Source organism: Mustela nigripes, chromosome 11, assembly GCF_022355385.1.
Source record: "Mustela nigripes isolate SB6536 chromosome 11, MUSNIG.SB6536, whole genome shotgun sequence".
NCBI classification, from domain to species: Eukaryota; Metazoa; Chordata; class Mammalia; order Carnivora; family Mustelidae; genus Mustela; species Mustela nigripes.
In genome coordinates this window covers 14,077,218-14,093,725 of record NC_081567.1, presented here as the reverse complement: position 1 = coordinate 14,093,725, position 16,508 = coordinate 14,077,218, and the positions used below count along the sequence as shown (strand labels likewise).

General features: G+C 53.1%; 1 protein-coding gene across 5 annotated transcripts in view; it reads left to right on the top strand.

Annotated features, from left to right (window-relative positions):
- CALN1 (calneuron 1) overlaps positions 1-16,508 on the top strand; it is a 486,412-nt gene that overhangs the window by 104,683 nt on the left and 365,221 nt on the right. The window contains exon 1 of one of the 5 annotated variants that reach the window (XM_059414743.1): positions 8,792-8,866. The exons of the other annotated variants lie outside the window; for them this stretch is intronic. The gene's annotated coding sequence lies outside the window, so the exon portion shown is untranslated. Of the gene's footprint in view, positions 1-8,791; positions 8,867-16,508 lie in introns of those variants that run through there. 5 annotated transcript variants of the gene reach the window in all.

Below are 16,508 nucleotides of genomic sequence, written 5' to 3'. Positions count from 1 at the left end.
CGGTGTTGACGGGGACGGTTTCCTGCCCATTGCTTGACGCGTCGTCCGTGGCCTTTGGGTGAAGACCGTGGCCGAGGAGCTCGGACTGAACTGGACTCGGCCCCCTCTGGCTTGTGCGTGTTTTGCCCTAGAAGATCCCGCCTTTCCACAGAGGAGGAGACGGAGGGGCGCGTGGAAATTAGCATAAGGGTTGAATCAGTATAATTATAGCTAATGGTTATGTAAGTCTTCCTCTCGGAGTACGTCACGTGTGAGCTCCCGTAGTCCTTTTCGCCATTGCTTGTTTGTGCGGCTGAGGACAGCAGACCCCGGCGAAGCCGAGCGCCTCGTGGATGGTCACGAATTCTCCAGGAGCCGCGTGGTTGAGCCGCGGGGCTCTCTGGCTTCTCTCCTTCTCTTTGTCCCGGTGTGCCGGGGGCTGTGGGAAACTTCTCCAGAACATTCTCAGACGTATTCTGCTTCCGACCTTTGCCTCTTGGAACAGGCTCTGAGCCTCCCGTGGGTGCCCCCTCCCTTGCACCGCCGGGCTCGGCCCTGCTGGAGCTGGCGGTGGTCGTGGCGGTCCTGGCTGTCTGTAGATGTGTCCTCGGATGAGGCCACGTGCGGGCAAACCCTCGTTCACAAGCAAGAGAATCCACAGCCAGTTGGTGGGGTCGGAGTGTCCTCGGGCACCCGTGTGGACACTGAGTCTCAGGTCATCTGCGCTGGGCTTAGGGACTGTACCTCCGCCCACGTTTGCCACAGCCTGGACTTCGTTTGGCTCTTCGGTGGCGCCCGTAGAGTCCACGCTGCGGTCTCTGCCTCAAGCTCACCACCTTGTTCCTGGTGATGTACCTCCTGAGCCTGCAGGGTGGGCTTCTAGCGGGGGCTCTGCCCCTGGCGGACGGACGGAACCCCTGCCTTTTCCCTCACGTCAAGCCTGCTCTTTGCACTAGACTTTTAGGGTCTCCGCCTTGCTTTGAACTGTGCCCCGATGGCTCTGCTCCCCGTGGGCGGGGACAGCCTGGTGGTTCCGATCTCTCCCAGCCTTGCCCGTCGTGTGGGTTTTCAGCTTGGCTTGGCCTTGGCTCTCGCTCCTGCCCTGCTCGCCTGGCCTGGCCACCTGATTTTCACGCTACCGTCCGTTCCCTTCAGGGCCTGGCAGACTTTTCTGTAAAGGGGCAGGTAGCAAGTACTTGCGGCTTAGTTCTTCACCCCTGCGGTTGGAGCCGGAGGCAACCGCCGACGACGGGTCTGAGTGCGGCCGGGCTGTGATAAACAAAGGGCGGCCAGGTCTTGGCCAGCGGCTTAGGATAACTGTCCAACCGCCTCTTCCTGACGTGCGACCCGGGACGATGGTCTCTTGAGAGGTCTTCAGCCTTGCTCCGAGCCCTGGGTCTTGTCTCCACCGTGAACTCCCAGGAGCCCTCCCTCGCTCGACCTTCCTGACCTCTTTGCGTCTTCACTTGGCAGCCCTGGACCTTGAATAAAACCAGACATTCGCTTCTTCAGTTCTCGGTTGGCTAACCTGAGGCCATTAAAAATGTATGTTGTTCAGCCACGGCTGAGCCCTGGGCTGATCGGGTGGATTTCTTCTCCTTCCCTTCGCCCACAAGCCCAGGTCCCCCCAAGGCTTGGCTTGACCCCACTGCCTCCCTGTATCCCTCCCTGTCTGTACCGCAGAGCTTCGGACAAGGAGGACCTGCCCCTGCTGCCCCCGCTTTCCGCCTCGTTCTCACCCAGCCCCTTCACCCTTTGCTGCTGGCCGACCCCGTGTCACAGCGACCCCGTGTCTCCCGCCACCTGCTTGTACTCACCAGCCTTCGTCTGACGTTGTCCCCTGAGCGCTTTCTGGTTTCCGCTCAGCTCAGACAAAGGAAACCTGAAACCATCCATCCTCCCGGTGATGCCGTGATGAAATCCCAGCCGGCCCAGACCCCCCAGATCCCCCCCAACCTTTTTTAAAAAAGATTTTATTTATTTATTTGACAGAGATCACAAGTAAGCAGAGAGGCGGCCTGGGGGAGGGAAGCAGGACCCCGGTTAAGCAGAGAGCCTGACGCACTGTGGGGCTCGATCCCAGGATGCTGGGATCATGACCTGAGCCGAAGGCAGAGGCTTTAACCCACTGAGCCACCCAGGCGCCCCTGAACTTGGCTTTTAAAGGTCACTCATAGCCTCATTTTAAGACCTAACCACGTGGACTCATTCTCGTGCTGGGAAACGTTTGACCCCGTCAACCTCCCCTTTCCTCCTGGAGCGTCCCCCAGAAGGAGCTCTCCTGACTTCATTTCTGGACTCTCCCCTTCCTGTGTGTGTGTGTTGTGCTGGGGCTTCCATAACAAAGCACCTCAGACCCGGTGGGTTAAGCCAGAGGAGTTTATTTTTTCACAGTCGGGGAGGCTGGAAGCCCACGACCTCGCTGTCAGAGGGTCGGTTCCCTCCGAGGGCTGTGACGGGGGCTCTGTGCCAGGCCTCCTCCCTTGGCTTGGGGGCGGCTGTCTTCTGTCTCCGCCTGACCGTCCTTTGTGGGTGCCTGTGTCCCCGCTTCCTGTTCTTGTAAAGACTCTGTCCCATGGGATTAGGGCCCACCTGAAGGACCTTCTTTTAACCCAATGACCTCTTTAAAGCCTGTCACCAAGTAGGGTCCCATTCTGAGGCATCAGCCTCTGAATTTGGGGACAGACACGTTTGAGCCCATAACACTTTTCTGTCTCCATGTTTCCCTGTACCCTCAAGTGGCAGGGTACACGGGGCTGGCCGACGCAACTTGTCCCCAACAGAGTGCACCGTTCGCTCCCAAACACACAGTGTTCTCCACCAGGAGCCCCTGGCCCCACAGACACTCAGAGGAGGAAGCCTCACGTCGTCTCCGGTCCCCCAGTCCCCCTGGGATTTATTGCGGGGTCAGTCCGATCTTCGGACCCCACTCCTGCTGTCTTGTTCTGACCAGGACTTGCGCGAGCTCCCAGCGGCCCATCCGCAGGAAAGACCGGTCAGTGACGCCCCTGGGGTCCGGCTGCGTCTCCCTGACGTGGAGGTTTTGGCTCCGGAGTGACTTTGCTGTCCTTGGGCATCGACCCCTGTGGTCAAGCTTGGCCAGATGTCGGACCTCTGCGTCTCGGCCCCTGCTGCTTCTGCCACCCGCGGGCCCCGCAGAGTGGGACGTCCCCAGCTTCCGTGGTGTTGGCGTTCACACACACCCGCGCACGGCCTCTTCTGCTCACCCCCTTGGGCTGGGGACCGCGTTTGGAACTGGAGTCCTGGGAGGGTGAACGAAAGGGAGGCGCCCTCCCAGCGAGCGACCAGACCTGCCGTGCGCCGACTTCCAGTTCCTTCTTCCCTGTCTGCGTTTAAGCCCTTTTAAGGGGCTTGGTGGTGTGTGCACACGTGTGCGTACATGTGTGTGGTTTCTCCACGTCTCTTGGCACCGCGCTTTGCCTCTCACCTGTTTAGAGGTGCCTCTTCGGTGTGATGGGAGGACAGGACTGGGAGCATCTAGCTGCATTCCGGCCTCTGATCTTCCGCCCCAGGCGTGGGTGCAGGCAGCCCGGCCCGGCTGGTCTGCAGGTGGTTCTCCCGGCGACAACGGGCCGTCCTCCCTGGCTGTGCGGTTATTGGCTCTAACATCAAATTCGAGGATCGCTCACACGCTTCTGGGGAGGTGGCCGGTGGGGGCGGGGTGGGAGTTAAATGAGCGAGGTCTTGAATTCTTTGGAGAAGCAGGAGAGTCAACTAAGTAAACGTGCTGGGAAGGCGGTCCTTAAAGGGACTGTTTGGGAACATTGGACCAGACGAATAAAGGAGTCATTAATTGCATTAAAAATCTAATGATTTGATTTTAATCAAAGGTCCTCTTCAATAGGGCGCCCCTTCTGCATTGGACGGAAGCTTCCAGCTCATTAGGTAATTGGCAGACGGAGGTGAGAGCTGAGAAAACCTGGCTGGACGGCACAGCCACAGGAAAGCTCCGTCGGAAATCCCTGCCAGCGGGTCAGGCATTATAATGCAAATCACCCCGAAGCAGAGTTTGAGCCCCTGAGCCCTGCAGAGCATTTTTCTGCAAGGGTGTGGCAGGTTACCATTATTATTATTATTTTTAAAAAAGATTTTATTGATTGATTTGACCGAGAGAAGCAGAGAGAGAGGGAACATAAGCAGGGGGAGGGGGAGAGGGAGAAGCAGGCTTCCTGCCGAGCAGGGAGCCCCACGCGGGGCTCGATCCCAGGACCCTGGGCTCACGACGTGACCCGAAAGCCCATGACAGAGCCCCCCCGGGTGCCCTGCAGGTGACCCTTCTTTTTCTGTCTTCCTAACACAGGCACCCATGGTCCATTTCACTCGGAGGAAGCCCTTTGGGCTCCGGCATTTGCCAGGACTGGTAAACTGGGGTTGCCTCTGGGAGGGAGGGGACCTGAAGCCTTTCCCGGAGGCCTGGAAGGTTTGCCTCCCGCTCGGCCCAGCCTCCTGTCCCTCAGAGCTGCTTTCGAACCGGTGGGGGCTCCCTGGCTCGGCCCGGCCGCCCAAGGGCCCGCCCTGTGGCATCAGCTCTCCCCGGAGTTTGCCACCTGGCTGTCCCATCCTGCCGGGGGCTGGCCGTCCGCAGTCCCCGCACGAGCCGACCAGGCAGAGCAAGTGGTGGTGAAAAACAGCCGTGGCGTCCGTCTCGGTCCAGCCCGCCTGCCTTCAGAGACGCGCGGAAATCTACTGCCCCGTGGGGCGGTGGGGACAGAGACTCTGCCACCCCACAGGGCTTTCCAGAGGAGAGAACCTCTGCCGTCCGGCCACCGCTTTGTCCTATGCACAGGTTAAGTACCAAAGCAAAAGATCTGTAGCCAAACACTAAAAAGTAAGCAAATAGAACAGAAAATGGACTCTTTGTCCCACAAAAGCTGAGAGAACCGTGGATCCCAGCTTGGGGCAGAAGCTCCCAGTTTGTATCGTGTGTGCTTTCCTGGGGGTGTCGTGGGTGCTTAAGGCATCCCCCGGCTTATTAGAAGGGGTTGTTTGTCGACACCGTCGCATGAGCCATTTCTTAGCTCAATAAGCTGCGCTGTCCCTCCAGACAGTCACATCGGCTCCTGCCCCGTCATTTTTCAGGAGTTCATGCTATTCCACAAGTGGACACAAATTGGCATTTCTGACTTTGACTTTACTATTGAAAAATACTGCACATTTGGTAGCATTTTTCTTTTGAGAGAGAGAGAGCAGGTCCGGGGAGAGGGGGAGAGAGAGAGAGAGAGAGAGAGAGAGAGAATCCTAAGCAGCCTCCAAGGCCAGCACGGAGTCTGCCACAGGCTCAGTCTCACGACCATGAGATCGTGACGTGAGCAGAAACCAAGAGTCGGATACTTAACTGAGTCACCCAGGCGCCCCCAGAAGTATCTTGAAGGGTAAGTTCTTAAAAGCGGAATGACCACGTCGAGAACTCGAGTCCCCTTCCTCAAGCTGGTTCCATCCCCTTTCTGGCTGGGACCTGTGAAAAGGCTCATTGTGACACATTCTCACCTGTCGGCATTGGTTGGTTTCTGAAATGTGGTAGCCCGATCGCGTCCCATTGTCCCATCCCGGATTCCTGGGATCGTAAGCAAACATGCACATTTCCCCTATACTTAGTAGCCGTTTGATTTTCTTGTTTGCTTTTGCACATTGCGTATTGATGTTTTATGTCCGTTTTTCTACCGAGGTGATCTTTTTTTTTTTTAATGACTCGTAGGCACACTGATAGAAAGAATACTACGTTTTGTTTATTACATGTTGCAACATTTTCCATGTTTGCTGTTTTGTGTTACTTTTTAACTTCTTGCTCGGAAGTATATGTAATTACATGTTTTACTCTCCCTCTTTTTCTGAAGATTGATTTATTTGATAGAGAGCGTGCATGCGTGTGCAAGTGAGGGAGGGGCAGAGAGAGAGAGAGAGAGAGAGAGAAACTCAGGCAGACTCCAGGCTAAGCGGGGAGCCCGACGTGGGCTTGATCCCAGGATCCTGAGATCATGGCCTGAGCCCAAACCAAGAGTCCAACCCTTAACCGACTGTGTCACTCAGGTCCCCCCTCCCTTTAAATATTTAAGTTTGGGGTCAAGCTTCAAAAACTCTTCCTCGTCCTCGAGACTACATATTTACTTCTAAATTTTAAATTTATCTTGTAAATTTAAAAACCCACTTTTTATTACTGTCGTGTGTTGTGCATAGCTTAAGTCGAATAGCGTTCAGTGGCTTCTCACAGAGTCCCTTGCCGTCCTGGGGAGGTGTGCCGTGGAGCAGAGGTCCTGGAAGCCTGCCATGGGGTCGGGGTGGGGGGGCAGTTCTGTGCCTAGATGGGCCCCCACGTCTGCCCCTCAGGGTCTGGTATGGCTTCCTACTCATTTCTTTTTTTAAAATTTTTATTAACATAGAATGTATTATTAGCCCCAGGGGTGCAGCAGGTCTGTGAATCATCAGTCTTACACAGTTCACAGCACTCACCATATCACATACCCTCCCCCGTGTCCATGACCCACCACCCTCTCCACACCCCCCTACCCCCAACAACCCTCAGTTTGTTTTGTGAGATTAAGAGTCTCTTATGGTTTGTCTCCCTCCCGGTCTGTCTCCCTCCCGATCCCATCTTGTTTCATTGATTCTTCTCCCTCTCACGCATTTCCGCCGAGGTTGACCAGCTGGCTCTCTGTCTGCCCGGCCCCGGGCCCCCGGAGGCACCAGCCACGGCCAGCATGTGCCTCTCAGTGCTCCGGCCCCGACCGGCTGCCCCCTTCCTTGTGTGCAGACCCAGGCTGAGCTCCGAATTTGTCCTAACCTTCATCTGCTGAGGCAGGAGCTTCCCCCTCTGCTGTGTGACTTCTGCCTCTCCCTCGCCGCTCCTCCTCTTTGTCCTTGTGGCTTTCAGAGGACCCACGTCCTGCCTGCCCTCAGTCTGTCTTATCTCAGCAGCGTCTTGGAAAGGGGAGACCCTACACCAGCGAGACGGATTTGCCAGTCTTACCAGAAGTCTAATAAAATATGTATTTTTGTCATTAAATGTTTAAGTCTGTCTACTATTAATGTTATTGTTACATTTTGCAAATGAATTTCAGGTTTTCCCATACGACTTCTGGAACAATCCACCCACGGGTTTAGAGACGCGATTTCGTTACCCACCGAGTCGCCGCACTCCCTCGGGCCCAACTTCTCGTCTGTTAATTCGGCTTCTCTACTGCATTTCTTCTGTTTCCAGTGCTGCCCTGGCTTCATTATTAATAACTTGGAAAAAATCCACAAAAGGGAAAATTTTCCCTTTTTCTTTCTTATATTTTTAAGGTACCAATTTTTGTTTTTTGTTTTAATGGGAAGAGAATTACGACCTTCCTGGTCCTGCCTGTCCAGACGTCCCAGGGCTTCCAACTTGTCAAAACCATTTCTTCTTAATGATGCTGTGTCATTTTTTTTTTCCCTTTGACGTTCTCGTCCTTCTGGAATTTTCTAAGCCGGAGGCATCTTTTCCAAAGTTATATTTCAGAAAGGATATATTGCCAAGAAGAAAAAAAAAATCAGGAATGGGGCGGTCTTGGCTCACTCGTAACCCTGTTTTCTGTCCCCACATCTTCCGCGTGGCTCCGTGCCATGTGTCCCCGGGAACCCTTGGTGGGTCCAAGCCGGGTCAGAAAGCGAAAAACAAAACAACACGGGCCTGACTCATCGGGACCAGAGTCTCCCTGCCTGCGAACGGACCTCATGGGGCTAGCACGGCTGCCTTGTGGCGGGATGCGTTGTCATCCTTGGTTTCGCTTCTTCCCTGTTCACTCACGGCTGTCCTGGGCACGTCTCTGGGATCTTTCCTATGTCCATGGGTCATCCCCATGCTTCTTGATAGTCTGGGCCTTGCTACGGCGTCCAGATCGTTACAGGTCACCCCACCCTCTTAAAAACATAGGTAGCCCATGTTTGTTCTTTCACAAGCATCTCCAGGCTTCCTCTCGGCCGCTTCTGAAACTTCACAGCTTGCTGTTGTGCGTCTGTGCCGAAGTCACCAGATGCACGAGAGGGCCCCGTCGCCAGCCCAGTTGGCGACTACCCAAGGGACCGTGTGAAGTGACGCAGGGTGAAGTCGCTGAGAGCGCCTGAGGTCACACTCTGTGCCCTGCCCTCCCCTCCCCGCCCGGACCCTCCTTCCCCACGGATGCTGCCGTACCGGGGCCACGGCCGTGGGTCCTCAACTCCTGACCGCCAGGAGCTGGGTGCTTTGCTTTCCACGGGCTGGGCTTTGTGCAAGGATTTCCCGGGTAACCCTAGTGAAGGCTCATGACTGCTCCGTGAGGCAAATCCTCCTGACGCCCATTTTATTGGTGGGAAAACTGAGACTAGGAAGGTTGCGTTGTCTAGGGTTTTGACTCCTGCCGGCCCAGGCTCAGGGGTCTGTTCAGCAGGGTCGCCCATCCGCTCGGCTGCCGTTCTGTTTCGGGTCTAGAGGCCGGGGAGAGACCACCTCCCTGAGCGAGGAGAGCTGGACGCGGAGGAAGGACCACGCTTAGCATCAGGGAATGATGACATGAGGGGGGTGTGTGGGGCACAACGGGAGATGCCCACAGGCCGGGGAGGGCAGGGAGGGCCGGCAGGTGCGCTCCCGGAAGCGCCAGCCCCTCGATGGGCATCTGCTGCTTTCCTCGGGCTCCGGTCTGAACCCCCCCGCCCCGCAGCCTCCAAGCAGAAGCACAGGCGAAGCTGCAGCACAGGCGAAGCTGCTCATTCCGGCTCAGAGCAGCTCCCCGGACCCGGTGAGTGAGGTCATTTCAGGGGACAGCGGAGGGAAGATGACGAGATTAGGTTGGCTTTCGTACCTCTCTGGCTTCGGATGCAGTGCGGGACGCGGTCCAGGGCTGCTCTCCCGGGCTGGCTGGGGACAGAAGAGGTGAGCGCACAGTGGGGAGCCTCGCACTCGTGTTTGTTTTGCCTCTCGGTGTCCTTCCCTGCCCGCCCCTTGCGATCTGTCCGCTTCCCTCCGATGCCCTCAGCCAAGGGCTCCTGACGGTGGCTTCGCTGCCCTCATCCCGGCGCCCGCGCCGGTGCTCCTGGACCTCCCCGCGAACGCTCCCCACCTCCCCTGTTTTCTCTCGTCCCTTTTATGCTCCCACGTTACCTTGCCTGGACCTTTTGCTTTGTCAGAGGAGAAGCCTCCATGCCTCCGTGTCTTGGACCCTTTCGAGCCTCACTGTGGCCTCCAGACCGTTTACTTACATGCGGACTCGCGTGAGTGTTTGCTGGAGCTGAGGTCCTGCCTCGTGCTGCGGCTCCAGAAAGATGAACCCAGCAGCCCGGGTCCGTATTTCTGGGATGACGAGTGCTTTGGGTGGTTGCTGTCCGCCTGTCCCGGGGACAGCCTCTGGAGAGGTGTCTCTGGAGCCTGACCACTTAGGTTTGACCCTTACTCTACCATTTACTACTGTGCAGCTTGGGGCACGTACTGAATTCCTCGTCTGTAAACGGGGGTAAAAGTAATCGGACCTCCCCGGCTACCGCTGAGGTATTACACAACGTTGTTTGTAGAATTCCCTGCTCCTCGAAACAGGGGCACTGTTTCCATGCACGACCTATTCTGAGCCATCTTCCTTTGGTAGTTTCATGCCAGATGGACGTGGTCTCCAGAGAAACTTCTAGCATCATTGTGGCTCCATGAGCGGTCTTGCTCCTAAATTTGACTCTTCTGCTCTCACTGGCCCTGGAGGTGTGTTGTGTTCCAGGTTTACTGTGGGAAGGCGGGAGCCCCCGGGGAGCTCGTGTCCGCTCCGTCGTGGTGGTTTTCAGGAAGACAAGCTCTTTCGTATCATTCATTCATGCACACATAAGTTCCATACACATTTTTGAGCCCTCATATGCGGACAAAGGGCCTGATGCTGGAGAGCGCGGTGTCCAAGGAGCTCATAGTCTGCTTGTAGTCTGTTTTTAATGTCTCTGGAGCATAGAAAAGCTTCTCATTCTTCTAGCAGTTTCCTCTCCATCATGGCGTCTTTTGAAGGTTAGAGACTGACCAAGAGGCCTCCAGGATGTCTTCCTGGTAAACTCACCATTTTAGCTTGTGCTTATTTTTGGGCTCTGCCTTTTGCTTCTGTCCGCAGGGACCCTTCTCTTGGCAGCAGATGTCCCCGTGGTGACCGCCGTCTCGCGTTCTGTCTTCTGTCTAGCTGTTGGGGTGACCTTGTGTCCTGTTTGTGACTTTCCCGGTGCTGTGCCCTGTCTGGGGTGTGGCATTCTGCAGAGCACTGGTGTCTGGCCTGCAGGTGAGAAGTCTGCCCAGGGTCACCGTCCCCACGTCACCTGGACCAAGCTCCACGAGGCGGCTTGCTTGTGGAAGTCACTCTGTCTGTCCGGGTTGTGCATAGTTCTCAGGCGCATGGGCCGGATTTTACTTAATCTGTGAGACTCTTATCCTGATAGTTTGTGCCTCTTTTGAGGACATACTGGTGACTTCTGCTCTAATACCATCTGGATCCCAGCATAGAGATGCCCTAAGTCCCAACCACGCAAACAACTGAACGGCCGAACTGACCTCCCCCGTGGCTAGATGAGCTTCAGCTTTCCCCCGGGTGCCCTTAGATTTATGCAGAAACGAGAAGACATCTCAGGGGAAAAATGAAGTCCTTGTCCTCAGCGCTGTGTCTTATTTCCAAATATTCTCATGCTGTCAACTCTGAAATAATAGGTGAATTTCAGACTAGTTTCCGTCTGAATGATGGATTGAATGAATCTCATTTGCATGCTTTTCATTTTATGTAAATTGGTGCAAACGAGGCTGACTCTCCAGGGGTGCAGTACCTTTCTCTATGAATCTCTTACCGTCGGCTCTTCCGGCTAATATAGGGCCAGTTCAAGCCTCAGCAAAGACCAAAAAGCAAGAGACTTTCAGACTCTGCTTGGTTTTGTCCCTCCTCATCCGTATCTGCCCACAGCTGAACTGTGTCCCTTCCAGAATTCGCCTGTTGAACCTGCACCCCCACCGCGTTGGGATCTGGAGGTGGGGCCTTAGGAAGAGGATCCGGTTTAGTGGAGATCCTGGGGTAGAGGCTTTGTCACGGGGTTAATGCCCTCCCTGATCAGAAGACACACTGGAGAGCTCGCTGCCTCCTCTCCTTTCTCACTGTGTGAGGCTACGGAAAGCAGCCTCTGCCGCCGGGGAGAGAGCGCCCACCGGAAACCGGCCACACCGGCACTCTGGTCTTGGACTTTGAGTTTCTGTAACTGAGAAAAGAAGTCTCTCGGCTGTTGATTCAGCTGCCCCGTCTAGGAGCAGCCTAGGACAGCCAGCGAGGGATTCAAAGTGTCATCCCGGAGAACCCGGCACGGTCAAGGTTGGGTACCGTGTGCCGTGACTTCCCACAGACCCACTGTCTTTGGGAGACCACGAGAGCCCCTCCTTTGCAGGAGGGAGTCTGGATGTGTGAGCAGCCAGCAGACGAGATGCGTCTGGAAGGGTTAGCAAGAAACCCTTCGGGTGGATCTCAAAGGCAGAGCCATAAAAATTTATTAAAATTAAATCCTCTCGTATTCAACTTATTAGTTAAAAAAGCCTGAAGGAGGAACCTGGAAAAAGCAGCTGAACTTTTTGTCTAATTGCTTTCAGAAAGGACAACTCAAAATCCTCTGCCAAAATCATCTCTGTTGGCAGGTAGAGCCTGAGCGTTCCGAGGACGCCGGCGTGGACTTCCTTCCAGCAGGCAGGTTCATCTAATGACCCGTGTGTCCTCGGTCCTTGGAGAATCTCAGGGAGGCATTTCCACTCAGCATCCAAGTTGGTGGAAGCAACGTCCATCTGTGTGGTCAGCACGGCTGGGTACCACGGGACCCTCGTGTCTGCCGGCCAGGGCGCATCTTCCGAGGCCTGTGGTTGCAGACACAGCTGTGCTCCTGCACGATGGCTGCAGCCACCTGACCCCTGGCCTCGAAGCAGCCTTTGTCTGCCTTTAGCTCCGGTGGTCCTACCTCTCTGCCCCCAACGTGGAGGAAACGCAGCCTCTTCTGTTTGTAAAATCGTGTTAGTTTCTTCCTAGCTGTAAAAATGAGGTAGATCTGTGGTACTGAGTGTGGAAGGTTCAAACAAACAATACAGTTACAGTGACTCGTCGCTCAGCAATAACGAGCATTTACATCTCGCTTGATGTCCTGCCAATCACTTTTTTAAAAAAAAAGCTTTTATTTATTTGACTGAGAGAAAGAGATCACAATCAGGTGGAGAGGCAGAGAGAGAGGAGGAAGCAGGCTCCCCGCTGAGCAGAGAGCCCGATGCGGGGCTTGATCCCAGGACCCCAGGATCATGACCTGAGCCGAAGGCAGAGGCCTAACCCACTGAGCCACCAGGCTCCCCCCAGTCACTTCTCTGTGACTGGACATAGGAACATGCATGGGTCACGATCCGTATGAATGTGTATGAACATCCTATGAATGTGGATGTGACCAGTAATTATATTTATATCGTCGTGATTATGCTCTCCATATAATTTAATGGCCTGGTGTTATAAAAGTAGTGCAGGAATAGGATAATAAAACACAGTGTAAGTGGGCACAAGTAAACGGTTAGTGTCCCCATCAGCCAAACCTGCCACGTCTGAGGCCTCTACTTGGAGCCATCTGTAGTTCGAGCCCTCGGTGGGAAGTCGCTCCCAATGAAACGCTTCTGCATGTTTCAGTTCCCCGCGTGGACTGGAACCTTCCCATCTCCCGTGAAGGACCCGGAGACCCCACTGCCCTACAGCCCTCCCTGGCCTGATCCTGCAGTGTCTGCTGGCCCCGTTTTTATGTTTAAATCTGCGAATTGAACAGCTTCATCGCTTGAACCCATACACTTAACTCTTTATCTCATTATCAACTTTAACGAGGACCTTTGGCCCTCCTCCTGGGAGAGACGAGAGCCTCCGCACCCCGCACTCCTTATTCCCCGTCCCCTGCCCCTTGTGTCATTAGACGATCACGGTCTCGAACACGAATGCTCGGTTCTCTTTCTGGAGTTGGAATGTCTGTGATTCGGCTTTGACTGCAGACTGGAAAAGAGCAGAATTTGTATTTAGGATATGATGATACTAATCCACGCAGAAACTACTCTTGGGCCGCTTCTTAAAAAAACCCTCACCATCGAAGGGAGAGAGGAGTGAGGGGGCGCCCACCGGACAGAGCCGTGGGGGAAAGCCCCTGCCCTGGGCGTTCTGGATCCGGTTTGCCCCCACAGCGGCCTTCCTGTGGGATGTCACCTACGGGCCGGGACCCGTACTCTCCCCCTCAGACTGCTTGTAAGTTTTGCCGACATCGTTCGTTAAGAGATCCTGTTAGGAGTGTCTGTGAATCGCACACTTTCTATGTGCTTTTCTTGACTGGATGTTGCCTGCGTAAAAATTCATTTTTCCCACGAGACTCGAGCTCCTGGCTCCGTCGTCACCTGGTTTCCGTTGTCACCTGGTTTCCGGTGACGCTGAACTGTGTCTCGTGCCTGTATCTTCGTCATTCGTCAGGAAGTCGCCTGTTCTTTGCTCAAGCTTTCTCCGTCTCTCCTTGTGTTCCGAAACTTTATGAGGTTTTGGGCTCTTTGGGAGGTTTGAGCTACCCTACCCGGCCGGTCTTTTCAGTCTGAAGGTTTGTATCATCAGAAATGTCTTTCTCATTTCCTTTCCTTCGGGCTTTCTGGTCTCTCATCTTGAGCGGCTTAGTGGGTGGGTGTGGCCGTTCTGCGTTCATCCTTACTGTTCACTAATGACATTTTCTGGTTTTCGATATTCTGTGTGGTGTCCGTAATTTTCTCCTCCAGTTCTATTGACTTTTTTTTTTTCCTCCCTAATCAGAATTATCACTTCCCCAGGCTCCTAATTTCAGATTGTTCATTTTTTGGAAGCAGCTTCTCGGGTCTTTCTCAGATGTGATGCTAAAATTCTTCCAAGGTGCCTTCTCTTTCTGGAGTGATCCTTCCTATTTCTGGGGTCACCTTTGCTGCCCTGCTCCTGGGGATGTCGATCGTCTTCAAGGGCCGGGCAGCCCTTGTTTGGCATGGCTGACGTTTCTGAATGGAAGTGCCCGTTGGAGTCAGGCTTCCTCTCAATGACACAGGCAGGCAGACTTCAGGGACCCCGAGGGGGCCCAGCCGGGAGGGTCGTTGGCTTTGCACAGGATAGCGATCAAACACAAGCCAGGAAGTGAGGGCAGAGTTTACTGACCGGCGCGAATGAAAGAGCACAGCAGACGGAGTCTCCCTGTCACTTGGGGTTGGGGGTTTATTTCGGAAAGGCTCCAAACTACGTGCTCCTTTGGAACCCAGGGTCTGATCCAAGGTGAGGGTCAGGTGAGTAAGAGTTGTCATTCCAAGCTTTGTTCGAAGCTGATGCCCCAGAGCTCAGGGTCTGGTTCTTCTTAGACGTTTCTGGGTGTGTGGGTGCCCAGAAAGAAACTCACAGAATGATTCCATTTCTTGCTTCCCCCTTGGGGCAGGAACATGGCTTCTTTGGTTTACTCAAAAGCAAGTTGAAATGTAGAGCACGAGTAGATGGGGCTTAGCAGAGAAACGGCAGAGAGAGACTATGTCTTTCTAAAATGGAGTCCCTTGGGGTTCCCTACTCGCCATTACAGCTGCAGCCCTTTCCAGGGTGGGGTGTGGATTCAGCTTAACAGTCACAGCGGGAAAGCTTGCACAGGCTGTCCCCATGCAAATATCAGAGGAAGAGGGCCTTACCCTGGGGAACCCGCCCAGCCCCCAGGAAGTTCACTGTTACAAGAGAACGTTTTCCTTGGACTGGGAGACTCACTCAGCTCTTCCAAGTAAAGGGTCTTAATCAGTCACCTTGGTTCCACCCTGTGTCCATCTAGCTCTTAGTACCTGCCACCTTGACATGCTCTTGGTTTTTGACCAAGCCCCTCTCTGCCTCTGCCTTCCTCTTATCATGTTTTCAGCTCAGATTTGCTCCGCTCTACCTTGTCCATCAAGTTGGGCAAAATCATTCAGCCAGTTTTTTGGGACTAAGGATGATGGTCCCTTTCCTCTATGTTCTGGGCTTTGCTGACTATATTCCATTTGGTTCTTTTCTACCAGGGTTTTAATAGGATTTTAGGAGAGAGAAGTATGTCCCTTTATTACTTGAAATGCTATTTATTTATTTATTTGAAATTATTTTTAGAGTTAAAACACCATATTGTAACGATTTCTAATGTCATTGAAATTTTAGTAGGCATCATTGATATGCAGTATACTCTGATAGGAATCTGTGTTGCTTATCGGTTTCTATACTTTTAGATTTTTCTTATTTTTCTTTCTTTCTTTCTTTGTCCATTTAAAATATGATGTAACGTGCGCCTGGGTGGCCCAGTCGTTAAGCATCTGCCTTCAGCTCAGGTCATGATCCTGGGGTCCTGGGATCGAGCCCCACATGGGGCTCCCTGCTCAGCAGGGAAGCCTGCTTCTCCCTCTCCCACTTCCCCTGCTCTCTCGCTGTCTCTCTCTGTCAAGTAATAAATAAGAATCTTTGAAAACGAAAGAAAACTACAAAAATAACAAAAAATATAATGCAATACAATTTTTTGGTGCTCGAATCTTTGACCGTATCTCAGGATCGGTTTCAGACAATAGCGTGGTTAGATCGAAGGCTGAGAACTAGCCTTTGGACTCTTGATACATAATTGCCAAATTGTTTCCTGCAAGCTGGTGTCTCAGTGGCTACAAAGTACCCAGCTTATTATATTCTCACCAATACATTAAAAGAAAATAGGGACGCTGTGGTTGCTCTTTGGTTTAGGTGTTCAGCTCCTGATTCTGGCTCAGGTTATCATCTCAGGGTGCTGGGATCAAGCCCTGTGTCAGGCTCCACACTCAGTGCTGGGTCTGCTTGAGATTCTCTCTCTCCCTCTGCCCCTCATCCTGTTTGCACACAGTCTCCAAATAAACAAATAAACAGATACTTTAAAAACAAAACCCTCCTAAAGTGAAAAAACAGATAGCATAAAAATTGTGTTTCTTTGGTTACTTAGGAGATCTGCTGTGGTTTCCGTATATTTTATTAGTTCTTTGTCTTTCCAGTTTCGTGACTTACCTATTCGTGTCCTCTTTGTGCTCCCCGTTTGCCTCTTAGTTTTGTTTATGCTGTTTATGATGCTCAGATGTTTATATTTTTATAGGGGCAAGGCTTTCAGTCTTTTCCTTTGTGATTTCTGTAGTTATACTTCCAACTTTGAATGCCCCTTGACCATGAAAGATGGATTACAAATTTGTATGTATTTCATTTCAGGTTTTGATCACTTAATTTTTCTTCTTGGTCTTCTCTCTTAGTTTGCTCATGTCTTACTGCATTAAGTAGATGCTCTAGGATAGTGTTACTTAATAGAGCTGAGGGCACTTTGTCTTTTTCCTCATTTTAATGGCACTGTCTCTGCAGTGGTTTTCAAAGTAGGGTGTGTATGGTATTCCTTTGGATATAGGAAGAAAAGAGAAGGAAGAAATTATACCTCACTGCAGTCCCCTGTAGAGAAAGAGCCTGACACCCTCAACTGGTCAACGGCCTGCTGGTCTGATGTGACGAGGGCTATGCGTT